This window comes from Aquarana catesbeiana, linkage group LG06 (assembly GCF_042186555.1).
Source record: "Aquarana catesbeiana isolate 2022-GZ linkage group LG06, ASM4218655v1, whole genome shotgun sequence".
Taxonomy (NCBI): Eukaryota; Metazoa; Chordata; class Amphibia; order Anura; family Ranidae; genus Aquarana; species Aquarana catesbeiana.
The window spans coordinates 408642287-408662841 of NC_133329.1; the positions used below are offsets into that span (position 1 = coordinate 408642287).

Genomic DNA, 20555 nt, shown 5'->3' on the forward strand with positions numbered 1-20555 from the left:
AACAGCCCGATCTGGCAGAGCAGACTAGCATTTGTCAACCTCAGACATGAAATAAGAACAAAGCATATCCCCTCCACAGGGTGTTCTTGTCTCAGTCAAAGTCTAAGTGTCATTTCTGTCTGCTGCCTCCTTCCTCTGCTATCAGCACTTCTGACAAGTTTTCCTGACACCAAGAAAAAAAATGGTGACAGCGGAGCGTACAGCCTGTGATTGACAGCCTCAGCTCTGTTCCGGTGTGCTGTGCGCAGTGGGGGGGGGGGGGGGGGGGGGGGGGGTCGGGGGGCGTGTCCTTTCCCTCCAATCAGCTCTCCTCACTGATCCAACATTAGCTCTCCACCACCTGCTTTTCAGAGTTGAGAGATCCTGTGTAAATTCTGCACTTTGAATGGATGTAGGGAAAAGAGGTCCATAGATAAACAGGTACAACTTATGTAGGAGGATTTTTTTCCTCTCTGTGTATCACCTGAGCCCAGTCACTTCACTGGGTATATGTGAGGGTTTACATTCACTTTAAGTAACATTTGCAGGTCATGTCCCTGCCACAGCAGATTTTAAGTTCATCTCTCTGCATACTGCTTCTATCAACATGCTCCCCTGAAGAACACTAGCAATGCTGCACAACCGATTGGCTCCTTAAATATACCTTTAAAAAAAAAAGAAAAAAAAAAAGAAAAGAAAACAGCGAGACCCCATCCCCCAATGCATGCCACTTGCCTAGGCCAGCGGTCTCCAAACTGTGGCCCGGGGGACACTGTTCCTCCCACTGATACAAGGAACTATTCCTTCTACACCAACAATGGGGCACTATTCTTCCCACTGACCCCCAACAATGGGGCACGATTCTTCTCACTGACCCCCAACAATGGGTAAGTATTCTTCCCACTGACCCCAACAATGGGGCACTATTCTTTTCACTGACCCCCACAATGGGGCACTATTCTTCCCACTGACCCCCGACAATGGGGCACTATTCTTCCCACTGACCCCCGACAATGGGGCACTATTCTTCCCACTGACCCCCGACAATGGGGCACTATTCTTCCCACTGACCCCCGACAATGGGGCACTATTCTTCCCACTGACCCCCGACAATGGGGCACTATTCTTCCCACTGACCCCCGACAATGGGGCACTATTCTTCCCACTGACCCCCGACAATGGGGCACTATTCTTCCCACTGACCCCCGACAATGGGGCACTATTCTTCCCACTGACCCCCGACAATGGGGCACTATTCTTCCCACTGACCCCCGACAATGGGGCACTATTCTTCCCACTGACCCCCGACAATGGGGCACTATTCTTCCCACTGACCCCCGACAATGGGGCACTATTCTTCCCACTGACCCCCGACAATGGGGCACTATTCTTCCCACTGACCCCCGACAATGGGGCACTATTCTTCCCACTGACCCCCGACAATGGGGCACTATTCTTCCCACTGACCCCCGACAATGGGGCACTATTCTTCCCACTGACCCCCGACAATGGGGCACTATTCTTCCCACTGACCCCCGACAATGGGGCACTATTCTTCCCACTGACCCCCAACAATGGGGCACTATTCTTCCCACTGACCCCCAACAATGGGGCACTATTCTTCCCACTGACCCCCAACAATGGGGCACTACTCTTTCCACTGACCCCCAACAATGGGGCACTACTCTTTCCACTGACCCCAACGATGACGTCACAGGAAAAATGGTGGCGTGAGACCCAGCGGTGCCTGTTGACAGAAGAATGTCAGCGGGACAACGCTGGATCCGGTAGCTGGGTTAGTATCTGAACCATGCCTAGAACGCCACCAGGTAAGCCAGGGCAGAGAAAAAAAAATTGTAGGGGGGAACGGGCTGGTAGAAGCTGAAGGTCCTGTTTAATTGTATATGATCACAAACTGAAAATGCCATTTAATTAATTTATAAAATTAAAAGCACACTCCCCATCCATCTATATCTCCATGCTTTATTTTGTTGAGACATCACACCCCCTACTATTTCTAGCTGCGGCCATCTTGAGTAAGGGCAGATGATTCATGCAGCATTTACTTCCTGGAATCCATTTGCCCTCAGCTCAGGCATGCAGGTGTTTCATCAGATTAGTGGCGTTCCGTAGCCGCCATCTTGCTACACCCCGCACTCGTCCACAGTAATGATACAGTAAGGCGGCGGCAAGCGGACATCTTGTTACACCCACCGGAGTCTTGCCTTTCACACTTATTTTTAACACTAAACTGAGCTTATATAGTGAAATTCAGTATTTAAAAATCCATCTGACTGTTTAGATGTTGATTTTTCAAAGCAGCGGCAGGCCTGGTGATCTCACAGGTTTGCTAATCTGACAGAACACGGCTGCTTTGAAAAATCAACATCAAAACAGTCTGACTGTTATAAGCTGATGTGAAATGCAAGACTCCGGTGGGTGTAGCAAGATGTCCGCTTGCTGCCTTCTCACTGTATCCTTATGGGGTGTACCAAGATGGTGGCGACGGGACGCCACTTCCGGTACAAAATCTGACGGGTTGCCCAATCTGACGAAACACGAGCAGGAGGGTGTCCTGAGAAGAGAAGACCCCTCCCTCCCCCTGATGAAAAAGTTTAGTTTTACTTTAAGAGAGAGAGAATACTAATCCTCCATCATTGTAGAAGTTACCTGTAAAGTTTTACAAGCACATGCTTGCTATTCCATATTTCCATGATGGTGCTCTATAGACAGATCTGTATTGCTCTAGTATTAATCTGCATGAGACTAGGGGCTGTCAGATTGCTAAACAATCGGAGATCAAATCAGTGACAGGATAAGTCACCCAGAGAGGGGGTTGATTTCAGGGACAAGGACACACAATCACTGTGCAGCACTACTAAGGAGATGATATAATGAGGACATGATGTGTACAAAGGAACAGGAGTGACAATTCATCAACTAGCAGATTCTTCGGGGCACATCGGTCTCCCTCCTGCTAGAAAGCCGACAAATTGATCACATTAACCAACCATCGTCTCCCCCGGTCTTCATAGAAGGAGCTCATTATGCCGCAGCTACAGAACAGGATTTCTGGCTCCCCATCAAAGAGCAACCAGACCAATCAGTGGATTTAGGACAGTGTGTGAGGAGAAGGACACAAAGCCGTCTTCATCATTGCATACCAGAGAAATTCTTCTAGAACAACGCTGGGGGAAAATAATTACAACATCCACTAATTGCCAATTAAAAGTCATTTCTCCAGAGAAGTGTGTGAGAGTGACGGACGGCGAGAAGGCCCTCACCAACTTTTCCTATTTCTATTCTACCAACATTCGGTGAAAGGACGGCCGCGATAAAACGTGTAATACGCCATTACTGAACTGATTACTGTACAACCTCTGGAAACATTGACGTCTCAGATCTCTGCCAATCAGTGCCGAGCAGAACAAGCGAAGAGCCCAAAATATGCAATGTGGAGAAAACCAGCGTGCGGAAATGTCATTTATAATCCAACCTTCAGTCCATCAAGTAGATTCCTTCTTACAAAGTGCAACTTAACCCCTTCAATACCGGGCACTTTCACCCCCTTCCTGCCCAGGCCAATTTTCAGCTTTCAGCTCTGTCACACTTTGAATGACAATTGTGCGGTCATGCTACGCTGTACACAAATGAAATTTGTATCACACAAATAGAGCTTTCTTTTGGTGGTATTTAATCACCATTTTTTCCCCTTTTTTTTTGGTATTTGCTAAGCGAAACAAAAACCAAAGATTTTGAAAAAGAAAAAAAAAAAAACTTTATTCATTTCTGTTATAAAATGTAGCAAATAGGTATTTTTTCTTCTTCACTGATGTGTGCTGTTGGGGCAGCACTTATGGGGCTGCAATGATGAGGTGGCATGAATGGGCACTGATATGTATGCTGCATTAATAAACAATGACTGGCACTAAAGAGGCAGCACCGATGGGCAATAATAAAGGCTGCACCAATGGGTGGCACTGATGGGCACTAATGAGTGGCACCAATGAGGCTGCACTGATGGGTGGCACTAATGAGGCTGTAATGATGAGGTGGCATGAATGGGCACTGATATGCTACACTGATATGCTGCAATGATGAGGTGGCATGAACAGGCACTGATATGCTGCATTGATAAACAATGACTGGCACTAATGAGGCAGCACCGATGGGCACTAATGAGTGGCACCAATGAGGCTGCACTGATTGGTGGCACTAATGAGGCTGCAATGATGGAGGTGGCACTAATGAGGCTGCAATGATGGAGGTGGCACTAATGAGGCTGCAATGATGGAGGTGGCACTAATGAGGCAGCAATGATGGAGGTGGCACTAATGAGGCTGCAATGATGGAGGTGGCACAGATGGGCACTGATATGCTACACTGATAAACAATGACTGGCACTGATGGGGCTGTACTGATAATCAGGGCACTGATCAGTGTAAAGTTTGCGGTCACAGGAAAGGCGGTTATTAACTTTCAATTCCTCATACAGTGACAGCACTGAGGAAAGGAAGTGCCGATAACCAGCATTTGTTTACGTGGCATCAGCTGCGATTGGACACAGCTGATCACATGGTAAAGGGCCGATGTCATTGGCTCTTTACCCTGATCGGTGATGCACGGTGTCTGAGGGACACAACTCACCACCGGTCGCCACACTGCGCGCCCCCGGGGTCCACCCAGAGGGAAGAGAGTCCCGCCCGGCCGTCAATCTGCTATAGGCTGGGTGGGAATTGATTAAAGTGTAATTCTGGCCAAAACAGAGTAGCTGCCGTGTTAATAGTTAGTGAAATGACTGCAGTCAATATGTAGCTTATACAACCCTTTTATTCTAATAACACTTTTATTTATTGTGTTCTGCAATGATGAAAGTAGCTGCCTTAAACCCAAAAGTAAACATTCATTATATTGCAATTCTTAGATGTGATGGCTGCATTAGTTTTCTTTTTTAGGCTATTTTCATCTGGTGATCTGGCCAACAAGTTTTTCACCAGCTCTTGCTTTTCAGCAGAATGTATCAGTTTGCATGGATGAGAAAAACCACTTAACACTGACAGGATTGCTTTACAACGATCAGCTTTTATTTATGCAAAACCCTTATCCCAAAAGAAAAAAAAAAAAACTGTTTGCTGTAACCGATTATAAAGTGTGAGCTGGAGTTTGGCTTCAATATGTTAGATGGACTAGCAGATTTAGATACACTAACACTCCCCTCCCACCCGAACTGACAATGCTGTTGTCAAAAGGTGCCCCCTGTGCTCCTTCATCCAGAGTGGGGGCACTCTAATACAGGAGGGTGTGTTACCGGCCAGATCACCAGGTGAAAACAGCCAAAGAAAAGAAAACGAACGCAGCTACCACATCTAATGATTGGTAAGCTGCAGTATATTTACCGCTTTACAGTAGAACTACAGGCAAAGACTTTTTTTTTTCATTTTGGATAAGAGTTCGGGAAGCTTATAACCCATCAGTTTTTTGCCATCTATGTCCCACTTGGGAGACTTCCCTTCACTTCCTGTCCCATAGCCAAACAGGAAGTGAGAGGAAATCCCTGCAAAATTAGGGAATCTCTGGTTGTCAGCAAAACTAGTGTCCCCCATTGGAAGATTTTCTCTCTATTCCTGTTCTGTTGACAACGTCCAATTTGTTTTTTGTTTTTTTTCCCACTTTCGGTGATCATGGCAAAAAGGATGAATAGAGAGGGTGAATCTCCCTAACGGGGGGCACAGGCAGCAATAAAAAGGGGTTCTTCATCTTTCCTCAATCCATCCAAAAAGGGAAAAAAAAGTTTTGCCTTTAGTTCTATTTTAACCCCAGAAAAAATGTGTTACTTTTTGGTGACAAATTAAAAATCCAATTTTCAATGGTGTGAAGCAGAGCCAATTGCCAGTGGGGTTCATTCATATATTATATATATATCCCTAAGATTGAGTATCTACTGTTCATGCTTTTCTTTTCTTTTAATAGACAGCAATGAGGAGGATTCTGGTGGAAGTTCTCTTTATGTCACACATCATGAAGCCAGCCTGTGATTACAGATAAAGCACAAAGACCAAAAATGATACACTAATGGCCTGTAGGGCAGGGGTGCCCAACCACTGGCCTGCGCCCTCCGATGTGGCCCGCCATGTCTTGCTCTGAGATGGCGGGTTGGCAAGCCCAGATCGCGGGTTCCCGACCCGCCATCTCCGAGCATTAGTGCGAGGAACGGAGCCTCGGCTAGAGGAAGCAGAGCCGATGCTTCCTGTATAGCGCCGGCTCCTTCACAGGCGGAGTGATAGCAAATGTGACTCCGCCTGTGGTAGGAAGCATCGGCTCTGCTCTCTACTGCAGCTGCATGCTTCTGTCACAATTATACTCGAGGATGGCGGGTCGGGACACAGGAACCCGCGATCTGGGACAGCAGCCACCAGTACCAGCCACCAGTATCAGTACCCACCATCTGTACCAGTAATCAGTACCAGCCAGCAGTATAAACTAGCAGTACCAGTACCCGCCAGCAGTATCCACCAACAGTACCAGTACCCGCCAGCAGTACCAGCCAGCTGCAGGAATCCTGGGGAAGAAATGAAGATTGAGGTCAGTTGAGGAGAAGGTAAACCGCTGTGCATCAGTGTGAAAGCAGCCTTAGGCCCCTTTCACATGAATGGTCTGATCGGGTCCACCTGTCTCTTTTTCAGGTGGACTCAAACAGACTCTCCATTCACCTCTATAGAGCGGCAGACTCGTGTTCGTTTACAGCCACCTATCTGCAATCCGATCGCCTTAAAAAAAAAAAAAAAAAAAAAAAACAGAAGGGGATCTGTCCCTTTCTGTCTGGGCGGATCGGAGGGCCCTTAGGGTAGAGCGTGTTGCATCCGTGCCTGCTCTACATATGCAGAGTGGACACAGACCTGTCACCCCCCCCCCCCTTTACGCTCATTGTGGCCCGCAACCGGTTACCAAGTTGATAAACTGGCCCTCGTTCCTCAAAAGGTTGGGCACCCCTGCTGTAAGGCCTCGTTCACCCGGGCGTACTGCAGCATACAGCCATGTGGGGGCAGTGTTAAGGCATCCCTCTGCAGGCAGTCCCATTCATGCCCACTGTGATGCAGCCGCTGCACAGACACAGCTGCTGCTCTCGATCCAAGCAGACGCGTGCGGGGTAGTGGTGCACCGAAATGAAAATTCTGGACTGAAGCCCAAAACTCAGGATACACTTGACCGAAAACCGAAACTGACAGTTTAATTTTTCTATTTAACTTATGTGGTTGGCAATTTTGCATTGAAGTCAATAGGGGACGTTTTTGCACTGAAGTCAATAGGGGACATTTTTGCATTGAAGTCATTAGAACGCAGCATGCCATTATCGGCACCTTTTTTTCCTCTATTGGCAAAATGCCGGTAATCCTATTTTCGGTCGATAATTTTCAGCAGCCAATATATCGGTGCATCCCTAGTTTGGGGGGGGGGGGGGGGGGGGGGGGGGCACACATCCACAAGAGTGAAAAATTGGGAGCAGCGGCTCTGTTTATGCATCTGCTGTGTCCCAGTTGACATGAATGGGGCTGTCTGCACAGGGATGCACGGAGCACCTGTGCAAGTAAACACGCGCTCACACAGAGGATACGCAGTGAACGAGGCCTAAACATCTCCAGATGTCTATAACTTTCACGGCACGTCTCCATAAAAAGAAAAACACATCCTAAGTTGGCAAAATGAAAGACGGGTCCTGTCACCAACAGCAACCCAAATACAGCCGTTATATTGCAAGTGCAGCTCAGAAGATAAAACAATCTGATCAGCTGACATTGTTTCATAAATGACGCCCAGAGTGAGCTTTATACAGACACATGCCGGGACTTCCAAGCAGGACCCCCGGGAACTTCCATGCTGGACCCCCGGGAACTTCCCTGCTGGACCCCCCCGGGAACTTTCATGCTGGACCCCCCCCCGGGAACTTCCATGCTGGACCCCCCCCGGGAACTTCCATGCTGGACCCCCCGGGAACTTCCATGCTGGACCCCCCCGGGAACTTTCATGCTGGACCCCCCCCCGGGAACTTCCATGCTGGACCCCCCCGGGAACTTTCATGCTGGACCCCCCCCCGGGAACTTCCATGCTGGACCCCCCCCGGGAACTTCCATGCAGGACCCCCCCGGAACTTCCATGCTGGACCCCCCGGGAACTTCCATGCTGGACCCCCCGGGAACTTCCATGCTGGACCCCCCGGGAACTTCCATGCTGGACCCCCCGGGAACTTCCATGCTGGACCCCCCGGGAACTTCCATGCAGGACCCCCCGGGAACTTCCATGCTGGACCCCCCGGGAACTTCCATGCAGGACCCCCCGGGAACTTCCATGCAGGACCCCCCGGGAACTTCCATGCTGGACCCCCCGGGAACTTCCATGCTGGACCCCCCGGGAACTTCCATGCTGGACCCCCCGGGAACTTCAATTCTCTCTGCAGACAGAGAGGAAGCCATCTTTGTTCTAGCAGAATCTGGGAATACAGAGCAGACTCCAGAGGTAAAGGGAAGAGAATTGATGCTGCAGATGACTAAAGCTGAAGAGTATAATCCCCCCTCACTCCCAGGGCCGGCCGCATTATATGAGCCTGAACACCTCCCTTAGAAACCAGAGCCCTCCCCCTAGCAACCACAGTGCAAGAAGAGCTGTGTCACTGCGCCTGCAAGACAGATCCTACATACAGAGAGCCGAGGAAAGCCGATATGAGCAGAATAATAATCGTTATAATAATAGCAGTAATAATAAGAGATCCTTAAAGCTGGCTGTACAAAAACAAGTTATTTTTCATTCAGTCTGCGGGCTGAACACAGAATCTAACAGATTCCTCCATCCACATTATACCGTGCAAAGGAACAAATCTCCCAATGCGGCTATTGTAGTTTGACAGCTGCACTGACCGCCCATCAAAACACTTGAACAGAGGCAGCATTTTGATTGGATGCAGCTGCGGCTCAGCCAACTAATTTTGAGTTGAAGGATGTCGAGCCGTAGGGTGCCTTCAGGGCCACACAAAAGTCTCGTACACACGATCGGATTTTCCGCCAACAAAACCGTGGACTTTTGTCTGAAGGGCGTTGGCTCCAACTTGTCTTGCATACACACGGCACACTATTGTTGGCCAACAATCACGAACGTAGTGACGTCCTACGTGGTTTTTCAGCTCTTTAGCGCCACCCTTTGGGCTCCTTCTGCCAATTTCGTGTTAGTAGAAGTTTGGTGAGTGTTGATTCGCGCTTTTCTTTTTGCGCTTTTCATTTAACGCTTTTCAGTTCATTTCTGAACGGCCATTCTTCAACCAGCCATGTTGCGGAATCGGAGGAGATAACGTGTTATTTATTATTGGCCTTGGAGTTATTGCTTTGACATTTTTTTGGTTGAATGATAATGATTTGATTTGGTATATTTTCTATATTTTTGGATGCATAGAATGTACTTTTTGGTTAAGTTCTATTGGCAGATAGCATGTCTAATTTTATTTGTTTTTTTTTTAATGCACAATAAAATAATTGTGTAGAATAATACTTGGCTGAGTGTTTTACTTCAAATGACAGCTTGGGAGTCGGCAGTTACATTTTATAAAATACAATGTAAAATTAACAAGAGACACCAACATAGTTGTATCTTTGATCTTAAAAACTACGGGATAATGGTGTTGTGGTAACTTGCCCAAATAAAAAAAAAAAAAAAAAAGCATAATATTATTCTTGACATCACTAGGAAAAAAAAAAATCTTTGAAAATTTGTTTGCAATAACTCCATCAGTATCACCAGCAAAGCAGCTTCATTATTATCCCATTAAAGAAGAAGAGAATTGTGCGCTGCATTTCAAGTTTTCATAATTTGCCGCGTCACGAATGTTAATTCTCCATTACGAGCGATCGTTTACAAGACCGACAGCTTCCGGCTCGACCTTGCTTCCCAGCATGCGTGTTAGTACTTTGGACTTTTATCCGACGGACTTGTGTACACACGCTTGGAAAATCCGACAACAGACATTTGTCCACGGAAAATTTTAAAACCAGACATCCAACATTTGTCCGCGAAAAAAAACGACAATTGTTCGATGGAGCATACACACAGTCAGCCTGTCATCGAACATTTCTCGTCGGAAAGTCCGATCGTGTGTACGCGGCTTAAGGGATTCTCAGGATGGGACAACATTTTTACAGTGCACAGCCAAATTAAAGAATAAATTATTGTTCCTCCTCATTGGCTCACTGGCTTGAGTGACAGCAGTGGGAGCCAATGGTTCCTTCTGCTGTCTCAGCCAATGTGTGCCGGACTTAGGCCTTAGAGGCGCTGTGCAGAAAAAAACTTTTGATGTGGCCTTGTGCCTTTTTACCCAGTGGGGCTACCAGGCCCACAGTGTTATTAAGAGAACCTCTGGGGCGACCAACTCCCAGGGGGCGACCAACTCCCAGGGGGCGACCAACTCCCAGGGGGCGACCAACTCCCAGGGGGTAAACTCCCAGGGGGCGACAAACTCCCAGGGGGCGACAAACTCCCAGGGGGCGACAAACTCCCAGGGGGCGACAAACTCCCAGGGGGCGACAAACTCCCAGGGGGCGACAAACTCCCAGGGGGCACAGCACTGTGGATTCTCTGCCTACCAAGCCCATGACCAGACAAGGTAGACCTATTCAAATCAGGAGGCTTTGGGCCCCTCCTGTCTTCCCAGGGTGGGGCAATTACTCTCGTGCCCCACATCCCGTGGACGCTCTGGTTTCTGTTCCGGCCCGTGTTTTGTCAAAATAGCCAATTCATCAAGATCTACAATAACGTCACTTCCGGTTACTGTAAACCATCAGTAATTGGAGATTTAGGCGACTTGCCTTTTTGACACAACACCGGCAAAGGTGTGCACTCCGGTACACGAAGACTTTGCTGTTTTGATAAAACAGTGCGTAACGAGGAAAAAGTTGTCGCCGCCGCGGAGGCGACCATTTTGTTGGTTGGTATCGGAGCGGAGTAACAATATCTGCTCATAATACCTTGTACCGGAGTGTATACGGTTGCTGGTGTTGCGTCAAAACAGCAAGTCGTTGAAATCTCCAATTACTGACGGTTTACAGTAACTGGAAGTGACGTAATTGGAGATCTTGATGAATTGGCTATTTTGATAGAACACCGGCACTAGCCTTCAGAGCCCCCCATCATACCAGAAGGGACACAGCAAGCCATCCCTGCCAAAAAGCCAGAATGATGGCGTAGCACCCCTACTGGACACTGGTGAGAGCAAATACTACACTGGATCTTAGGCAGAAGGGTCTTGATGCTGCTGTGGTTGTTGCTTATGTGTTGGTACTGGTGATAGTCCTATCGGGGATCAGCCACAACCAGCTCCCATACAACTCTCAATTGATTTACAATGTCGTACTGTGATGGAGATGTACTTTTATGTCCCGAAAAATGTTCCCATAAAGGGACACTTTACAAGATATAGAAGGTACACTATATTGTCAAAAGTATTGTGACGCCTGCCTTTACAGGCACGTGAACTTTAATGGCATCCCAGTCTTAGTCCGTAGGGTTCAATATTGAGTTGGCCCACCCTTTGCAGCTATAACAGCTTCAACTCTTCTGGGAAGGCCGTCCACAAGGTTTAGGAGCGTGTCTATGGGAATGTTTGACCATTCTTCCAGAAGAGCATTTGTGAGGTCAGGCACTGATGTTGGATGGGAAGGCCTGGCTCGCAGTCTCCGCTCTAATTCATCCTAAAAGTGTTCTATCAGGTTGAGGCCAGGACTCTCTGCAGGCCACTCAAGTTTCTTCACCCAAAACTCACTCATCCACGTCTTTATGGACCTTGCTTTGTGCACTGGTACGCAGTCATGTTGGAACAGGAAGGGGCCGTCCCCAAACTGTTCCCACAAAGTTGGGAGCATGAAATTGTCCAAAATGTCTTTGTATGCTGACGCCTTAAGAGTTCCTTTCACTGGAAGGGGCCAAGCCCAACCCCTGAAAAACAACCCCACATCATAATCCCCCTCCACCAAATGGTTTGGACCAGTGCACAAAGCAAGGTCCATAAAGACATGGGTGAGCACGTTTGGGGTGGAGGAACTGGAGTGGCCTGCACAGAGTCCTGTCCTCAACTCAACAGAACCCCATTGGGAGGAATTAGAGTGGAGACTGCGAGCCAGGCCTTTTCGTCCAACATCAGTGTCTGACCTCACAAAATGAGCCTCTATAAGAATGGTCAAACATTTCCGTAGATACACTCCTAAACCTTGTGGACGGCCTTCCCAGAAGAGTTGAAGCTGTTATAGCTGCAAAGGGCGGAGCCAACTCAATATTGAACCCTACGAGACTAAGCCTGGCATGTGTGTGAAGGCAGGTGTCCCAATACTTTTGGTAATAGTGTAGAAGGATAAAAGGTGAGATCTGATTGGGCACTGGACAATATAGTTTAGGTCTGATGTGGGTTTTTTTTTTCTCCTCTGTTCATCGTACACCAGGGGTCTTCAAACTTTCTAAACAAAAGGGCCAGCTTACTGTCCTTCAGACTTTAGGGGGCCGGACTGTGGCAAGCGGGAATATAAAAAATTTTCTGGCATCAGTTGGAGTAAACATGTTTGGTATGAGGGGGAGGAATAGTACCCCATTGTTAAGGTCAGTGGCAGGAATTATGGAATTGTTGTGGCAGGAATTATGCTCCAATTCTGGCATCGGAGGGTAGAATAGTCTCTCATATCACTGGGGCGAATAGTTCCACAAGGGCCTGATAAAGGCAAGCAAAGGGCCGCAGTTTGGAGACCCCTGCCGTACACCATCAAAATTGTATTCAAATTTGAAAGAAGAGCTTATTTCAGGTATAAGAGAAGGGTTTCTATTTTTATGGCCACAGAGTACATATATCTCATATACCACCTCACTCCCCGCCTTCCTCGTCACTTTTCTTTGTTCCACTTTGCTTTATTCTTAAGTACCTCTTCGCTGAATAACTTGTTCTCCCGCTTTGTTCTTGTTCTCCGATACAACTCTTACAGCACCTCTTCTCTCTCCACCTTACGGTCACTGCTCACCTTCCACATTCGGTACAAATGCGTGTTTTTGTGTTCGCACTCACAGGATGGAAGGATGTGGGTCTTTGGGCTGACCCTGAAGTCTATGGGAAGTCTGTGTGGCCCTTAGGTTCCTTCTTCCCATGCCTTTCAGTTTCTCTCTTTGGGAAAGCCCCTTGCCTAGTATTCTTTGATCATGAGGAGAGGGCTCGCCAGGCCTTTTGGCTAAGTGGACCTGTGTGTGACTTGCCCCCCCATCAGGAGTCTTGCGCCCATATTTGTCGGCTGCACATCCATGATGCCAACTCTCCCATTCCACAAGTGCTCTATTGGATTGAGATTTTTTGAGTGTGGAGGACATTGGAGTACAGGGACCTCATTGTCCAGTGGTGAGATGATTGGAGCTTTGTGACATGGTGCATTATCCTGCTGGAAGGAGCCATCAGAAGATGGGGACACTGTAGTCATAAAGGGATGGACATGGTCAGCAACAATACTCAGGTAGGCCGTGGTGTTTACACGATGCTCAATTGGTACTAAGGGGCCCAAATTGTGTCAAGAAAGTATCCCCCCCACCATCATTACACCCTGACCACCAGCCTGAACCAGTGATACAAGGCAGGCTGGATCCATGCTTTTCACCAAATTCTGACCCCACCATCTGAATGTCGCAGCTGAAATCCAGACTCATCAGACCAGGCAACGTTTTTCCAATCTTCTATTGTCCAATGTTGGTGATCCTGTGCCAATTGTAGCCTCAGTTTCCTGTTCTTAGCCGACAGGAGTGGCACCCAGTGTGTGAAACGGCATTCTGTATACCTCGGGTGTAACGAGTGGCTATTTGAGTTGCTGTTTTTTTCATCATCTGGAAACAGTTTGCCCATTCTCCTCTGACATCAACAAGGCATTTTCCTTCACACAACTGCCGCTCGCTGGATATTTTCTCTTTTTCCCACTATTCTCTGTAGAGATGGATGTGCGTGAAAACGCCAGTAGACCAGCAGTTTTTGAAATACTCAGACCAGCCCAACTGGCACCAACAACCACGCCACATTGAAAGTCACTTAAATCCCCTTTCTTCCCCATTCTGATGCTGGCTTTGAACTTCAGCAAGTCGTATTCACCACGTCTAGATGCCTAAATGCATTGAGTTGCTGCCATGAGATTGGCTGATTAGCAGTTTGTGTTACCAAGCAATTGAACAGGTGTACCTAATAAAGTGGCCAGGTGAGTATATACATATATACACTGACATCTATGGAACTACCCGATTATGCTAAACAATGAATAACAGTATTGAAAAGAAGAAATTATGTTTCAAAAATCAAACAAATGAAAAGGAATGTATGACGGAGAGAATAACTGGGGACTGTGACTATGAAGAACTCCCGAGTGTCTCGCGTCTTACAGATTTCGATGGTTCTCAGGCAATCTATATGCTCATTATTGATTCGTATCACCAAACCGCAGCCTGTGTGAGATTACATTATGGAGCACATCAACATCCTCTCCAACAAAACTTCAGCCAAACAACTGGAATACATAAAGTGGATGTGAAAGCTTTTAGCTTTTATCTGTTCAGATAGTGATTTACACTCTTATCAGGGTGACCACTATTTGTGTTTGCACATCCTGTGTCACCTGCCTACCACTGGGACTATGAATACGTATCCTCACCCCCCCCGCTTGTCTTCTCCTGTAAGATCCCCGCCCCCAAACTGCCATTGCCAGAGACAGGTTGGACAGAAAGGTTGTAAGCAACATGTCCTGATTGGCTCATTATGCAGACTGTCAGTCTGATTTCTGCTGTTGTGGGAAGTTAAATATATTTTATACGAAAACATAAAACTAGACCATTTTTTTTTTTCAACTTTTTTTTTAACTACCTCCCACCCATCCAATGTAGATAGACGGTTGGGCAGGTGCTCTCTAGTTTTGGAACGTCCTCCCAGAACTACACCTTCGGGCGCGCAACGGCATGATCTGTTACTGGCCTTGTCCACCAATGGCAGCGATCATGTACAATGGATGGCTGCTCTGATATCACTGTATGTCAGTCCGCCAACCATTGTCTCTGATCACCTCCACAGCGGTACAATGTCACCAGACCAAGGATGTCAGTCAGTATCCCTGATCACCGTCACACCACTTGCAGTGTCCCCGATCACCGCCACACCAGTCATATCGTCCCTGATCACTGACACACCAGTCATATTGTCTCTCCTCACCACCACACCAGTCATATTGTCCCTGATCACCGCCACACCAGTCATATCGTCCCTGATCACTGACACACCAGTCATATTGTCTCTCCTCACCACCACACCAGTCATATTGTCCCTGATCACCGCCACACCAGTCATATCGTCCCTGATCACTGACACACCAGTCATATTGTCTCTCCTCACCACCACACCAGTCATATTGTCCCTGATCACTGACACACCAGTCATATTGTCTCTCCTCACCACCACACCAGTCATATTGTCCCTGATCACCGCCACACCAGTCATATTGTCCCTGATCACCGCCACACCAGTCATATTGTCCCTCCTCACCGCCACACCAGTCATATGGTCCCTAATCACCGCCACACCAGTCATATTGTCCCTCCTCCCCGCCACACCAGTCATATTGTCCCTCCTCCCCGCCACACCAGTCATATTGTCCCTCCTCCCCGCCACACCAGTCATATTATCCCTCCTCCCCGCCACACCAGTCATATTGTCCCTACTCCCCGCCACACCAGTCATATTGTCCCTCCTCGCAGCCACACCAGTCATATTGTCCTTCCTCGCCGCCACACCAGTCATATTGTCCCTCCTCACCGCCACACCAATCATATTGTCCCTCCTCGCCGCCACACCAGTCATATTGTCCCTCCTCGCCGCCACACCAGTCATATTGTCCCTCCTCGCCGCCACACCAGTCATATTATTCCTGATCACCGCCACACCAGTCATACTGTCCCTAATCACCGCCACACCAGTAATATTGCCCATAATCACCGCCATACCAGTCATATTGTTCCTGATCACCGCCACACCAGTCACATTGTTCCTAATCACCACCACACCAGTCATACTGTCCCTAATCACAGCCACACCAGTAACATTGCCCATAAATACCGCCATACCAGTCATATTGCCCCTAATCACCGCCACACTAGTCATATGGTAACTAATCACCGCCACACCAGTCATATTGTCCCCAATAACCACCACACTGTCCCTAATCCCCAAGTATGCAAAAATCTAAAGGCACCCCAGTCTAAAATGGAGTCCCTCCATCACATCAGAAGCCTCCCTCTTCAAATCAGAGTCCCCCATTCATATTAGAGTCCTCATAGGAGAGTCCTCATAGGAGAGTCCTCATAGGAGAGTCCTCATAGGAGAGTCCTCATAGGAGAGTCCTCATAGGAGAGTCCTCATAGGAGAGTCCTCATAGGAGAGTCCTCATAGGAGAGTCCTCATAGGAGAGTTCTCTGTGCTAACCTTTTAAATCAGCGTCCTCAGTATCCACCCACCTTTACAGTCCTCATCCCCCATTTTTACAACAAAGTCCTTGTCCTCTTCTTACACAAAGTCCTTGGTTGGCCCACCTGCGCCACGGAAACACATGGTGCTTTGTAAAATAATGGGACACAGTGCAGCACCCGAGAGGCTCAGTGGGCACCTCAGGGTGCAATGGTACCCTGGCTGAGAAAAGCTGAAGTAGACTAAAGCGTAATCTTAGTGTTCACCATTCTGCTTTAATTGCAAACCCTGCGGGCCGTCTCTCATACTTTGATGCCACCAGCGGTACATCTGCTGGAGTCTCCTAGTGACACAAAATCCTCCTCACTAATCCGCAGGACGTCAGGATAATCCAAAATAAGGAACCAGTCCTCCTGGAAACCGCATGGGTTAATCTGGCGTTTTTCCTCCTCGTTTCACATCCCGCAGTTATCAACCTCCTCTGCACATTAATCTTTAAAAGCCAAAGTAAATGATATGTGTGCAGCCCATCTTCACTACTTACAATGAGCACTCAAAGTGGAAGCCAGAGAGAAGAGTGGGCAGACGTACCTTTCCCCCCTGTCATCTTAGCCTGAAAAGAAATGTTTTCTTTTTAATTCTTTTTTATTTTACTGAGAAATGGGCTAATGTCGGAATAACTTGGGCAGGAGGCGAGAATGAGCCGTCTCCCTCCCTCTGCCTCTCTCCCGCAGAGCACGCCTCTGTAGTTGAGCAAAATTCATCAGCCTATCCTCCTTCCAAAATAAAAGCCGCCTGAGGAGACATACCCGCTGCCCTCACATCTCCGATAACACCTCATGTGAACAGCCACAGAGGAGACTTTCTCCAGCACCATCGCTGCACTGCAAGCATCAGACTGGAGAATGTTTCACAAGATAATCCCCTTCCTCACACAAGAGGCTTAGATGTGTGGTCAGAGAACATGCCATATGGGCACAGCCAGTACATGGCAGGTTCATATATAGTGAGATCTACCAATCTGGTGTAAAGAGATACAATCCGGGACAAAAAGGAACAATACATAACCTGCACACATGAAGAAATGCAAACTATACAATAGGGAATATAATTATTTGATCCCCTGCAGATTTTGTAAGTTTGCCAACTTACAAAGAAATTAAGGGTCTATATTTTTTTATCATAGGTGTATTTAAAATAATAGACACAGAATATCAACCAAAATCCAGAAAAAACACATGATACAAATGTTATAAATGGAGTTGCAGTTCGGTAAGTAGAATAAGTATTTTATCCCCTACCAACCAACAATAATTCTGCCTCCCACAGATTGGCTACAGTAGGTGCTCAGATTAGTCCTGTCAATGTAAGAAGGTTCTCCTAACGACAACTTGTATAAAAGACACCTGTCTACAGAATCTCTTTCTTCCATTCAATCCTCACCATCATGGGCAAGACCAAGGAGCTGTCAAAGGACGTCAGGGACAAGATTGTAGACCTGCACAAGGCTGGAATGGGCTACAAGACCATCAGCAAGAAGCTTGGCGAATAGGAGACAATCAGAGTGATTATTCGCAAATAGAAGAAATAACCATTAATCGCCTTCGGTCTGGAGCTCCATGGAAGATTTTGCCCCATGGGGTAAGAAGGATCACGAGATAAGTGAGGGATCAGACCAGAACTACACAGGAGGAGCTTGTGAAGGATCTCAAGGCAGTTGGGACCACAATCACCAAACAAACCATTGGTAACACAATACGTCACCATGGATTGAAATCCTGCAGCGCCCTCAAGGTCCTCCTCCTCAAGAAGACATGTACAGACCCGTCTGAAGTGTGCCAATGAACACCTAAATAAATTCATACAAGTATTGGGAGAAAGTGCTGTGGCCAGATGAGACCAAAATTGAGCTCTTTGGCATTAACTCGACCCGCTGTGTTTGGAGGAAGAAAAATGCTGACTATGACCCTAAGAACACCATCCCTACAGTCAAGTATGAAGGTGGAAACATTATGCTTTGGGGCTGTTTCTCTGCTAAAGGTACAGTCGGACTTTGCCGCATTGATGAGCCAATGGATGGGGCCATGTATTTTAAAATCTTGGATGAGAACCTTCATCCCTCAGCCAGAACACTGAAGATGGATCATGGATGGGTCTTCCAGCATGACAATTACCCAAAACATACCACCAAGGCAACAAAGGAGTGGCTCAGGAAGAAGCACATTAAGGTCATGGAGTGGCTTAGTCAGTCTTCAGGCCTTAATCCTATAGAAAATTTATGGGAGGGAGCCGAAACTTTGAGTTGCCAAGCGACAGTCAAGTAACCTTAAGGATTTAGAGAAGATCTGTAAAGAAGAGTGGACAAAAATCCCTCCTGAGATGTGTGTAAACCTGGTCACCGACTACAAGAAACGTCTGACCTCTCTGCTTGCCAACAAGGGTTTCTCCACCAGCTACTAAGTCATGTTTTGCTTGGGGATCAAATACTTGTACTATTTGTATCATGTGTTTTTTCAGGATTTTTGGTTGATATTTTGTCTCTCATTTAAAATACGCATATGTTAAAAAATTATAGACCCTTCATTTCATTGTAAGTAACCTTTTGACAATTATCAAGCCAAGGGTTGGCAAACTCTGAGCCTTTTTCTGTTTCGGCCTTATTCACATGGGTCATACTATAGCATATGCCATTGTAAGGGCCATGTTTACCCGCACAGGGATGCACGGGTGTTGTTTGTATTCTTAGGCAACCAGTCCCACTGACATCAATTGAGGCGCAGCAACTACATGAACACAGCCACTGCTCCCAATCTGACATCCATGTGGTTGCACGGCCCCAAACACACATTGTCTGCACCCGGGACCCGCACAGATATGAAGCTGGAAGCCGCAGCTGTGTCTATGTAGCCGCTGAGTCCTAACTGCTATCAATGTGACTGCGTGGACAGGACCTGTGTATCCCCGTGTGGGTAAACACGGCCCTCGCACAGGTGTACACTGTAGTACGCCCCCATTTGAATGAGGCCTTATACCAGCATCGAGCTTCATTCACCATCATAAGAACAAAGCTAAAATAATTATGTTGTGCCCTTTGTGGAGGGCAACCAAAAAAACATATACCCAACTTCAAGATGAACTAACAATTTCCCAAAATAAAACCATTTAATGCAGCGACTTTTTAAAAAAAAAATGTAAATGTATTTTTATTTACAGTGGATATAATTACCCAAATCTGTCTTTATATCAGCCTGCCAACACCCTCTACACATCAGAAGTCAGAGTTATGACTTGCGTGTGTATTGCTTCCTTCTCATTGTCTTAAAGCAAAACAAAAGTCTAATAATAATAAACTCTGCGCAGGCAGGTTCTTTATTGCAAAAGAGACATGCAATGACTTATCTGCAATAAAATAAACGTATGTGCCTTCCCACAGTAGAATGATTTGAGCTATCATTCTACAGCTAGCAGAGTAGGGTAACCACAAGGACCTCCACATGTTGGACAGAGATCCATGAGGATAGTCTAAGGATCCCAAAATAGACCCTTGGTACAGACAGCCATGGTCTGATGGACAGACATGGCAGAAGTGACTGCTTGGATACAGAATAAGGCCTCCTACTCAAAAACTCGCCTTGCCTAGGTGATGGCCATGTGAAAGGCAACCTTGTAAGAGAGAGTAGACAAGGAACATCCCTGAGAGGTTCAAAGGGCGGTTTCTGGAGAATTAACAGAAACGGGTTAAGATCTCACAAAGTCAATAGGAACATACATGGGCAGCAATGTGGGTGACACCCTGTAAGAGAGCTTTCACAGAGAGAGAGGCAAGTGGTCTTTGAAAAAGAACTGGTAGGAATGAGATTTGACCATTGATGGCACTCAAGGCCAGATGCTGAAAGAGATCAGACTAGAAAGACAGGATTCATCCCATAGGAGTTTTTCCTGGCATTGAATTTCTTGCCTAGTACCATAAGAAATAAGACTTTCAGGTACAAAGGCAGACTTCGTGAGAAGTTGATTTCCTAGCTTTCAAGAGTGTAGGGGGTAACTAAATTAGGTAGGCCCACATCCTTCAGAACATGAGATT

General features: G+C 47.1%; 1 protein-coding gene across 1 annotated transcript in view; it reads right to left on the minus strand.

Annotated features, from left to right (window-relative positions):
- LOC141147265 (CLIP-associating protein 1-A-like) overlaps nt 1–20555 on the minus strand; it is a gene marked incomplete in the record, with an annotated part of 201372 nt that overhangs the window by 147026 nt on the left and 33791 nt on the right.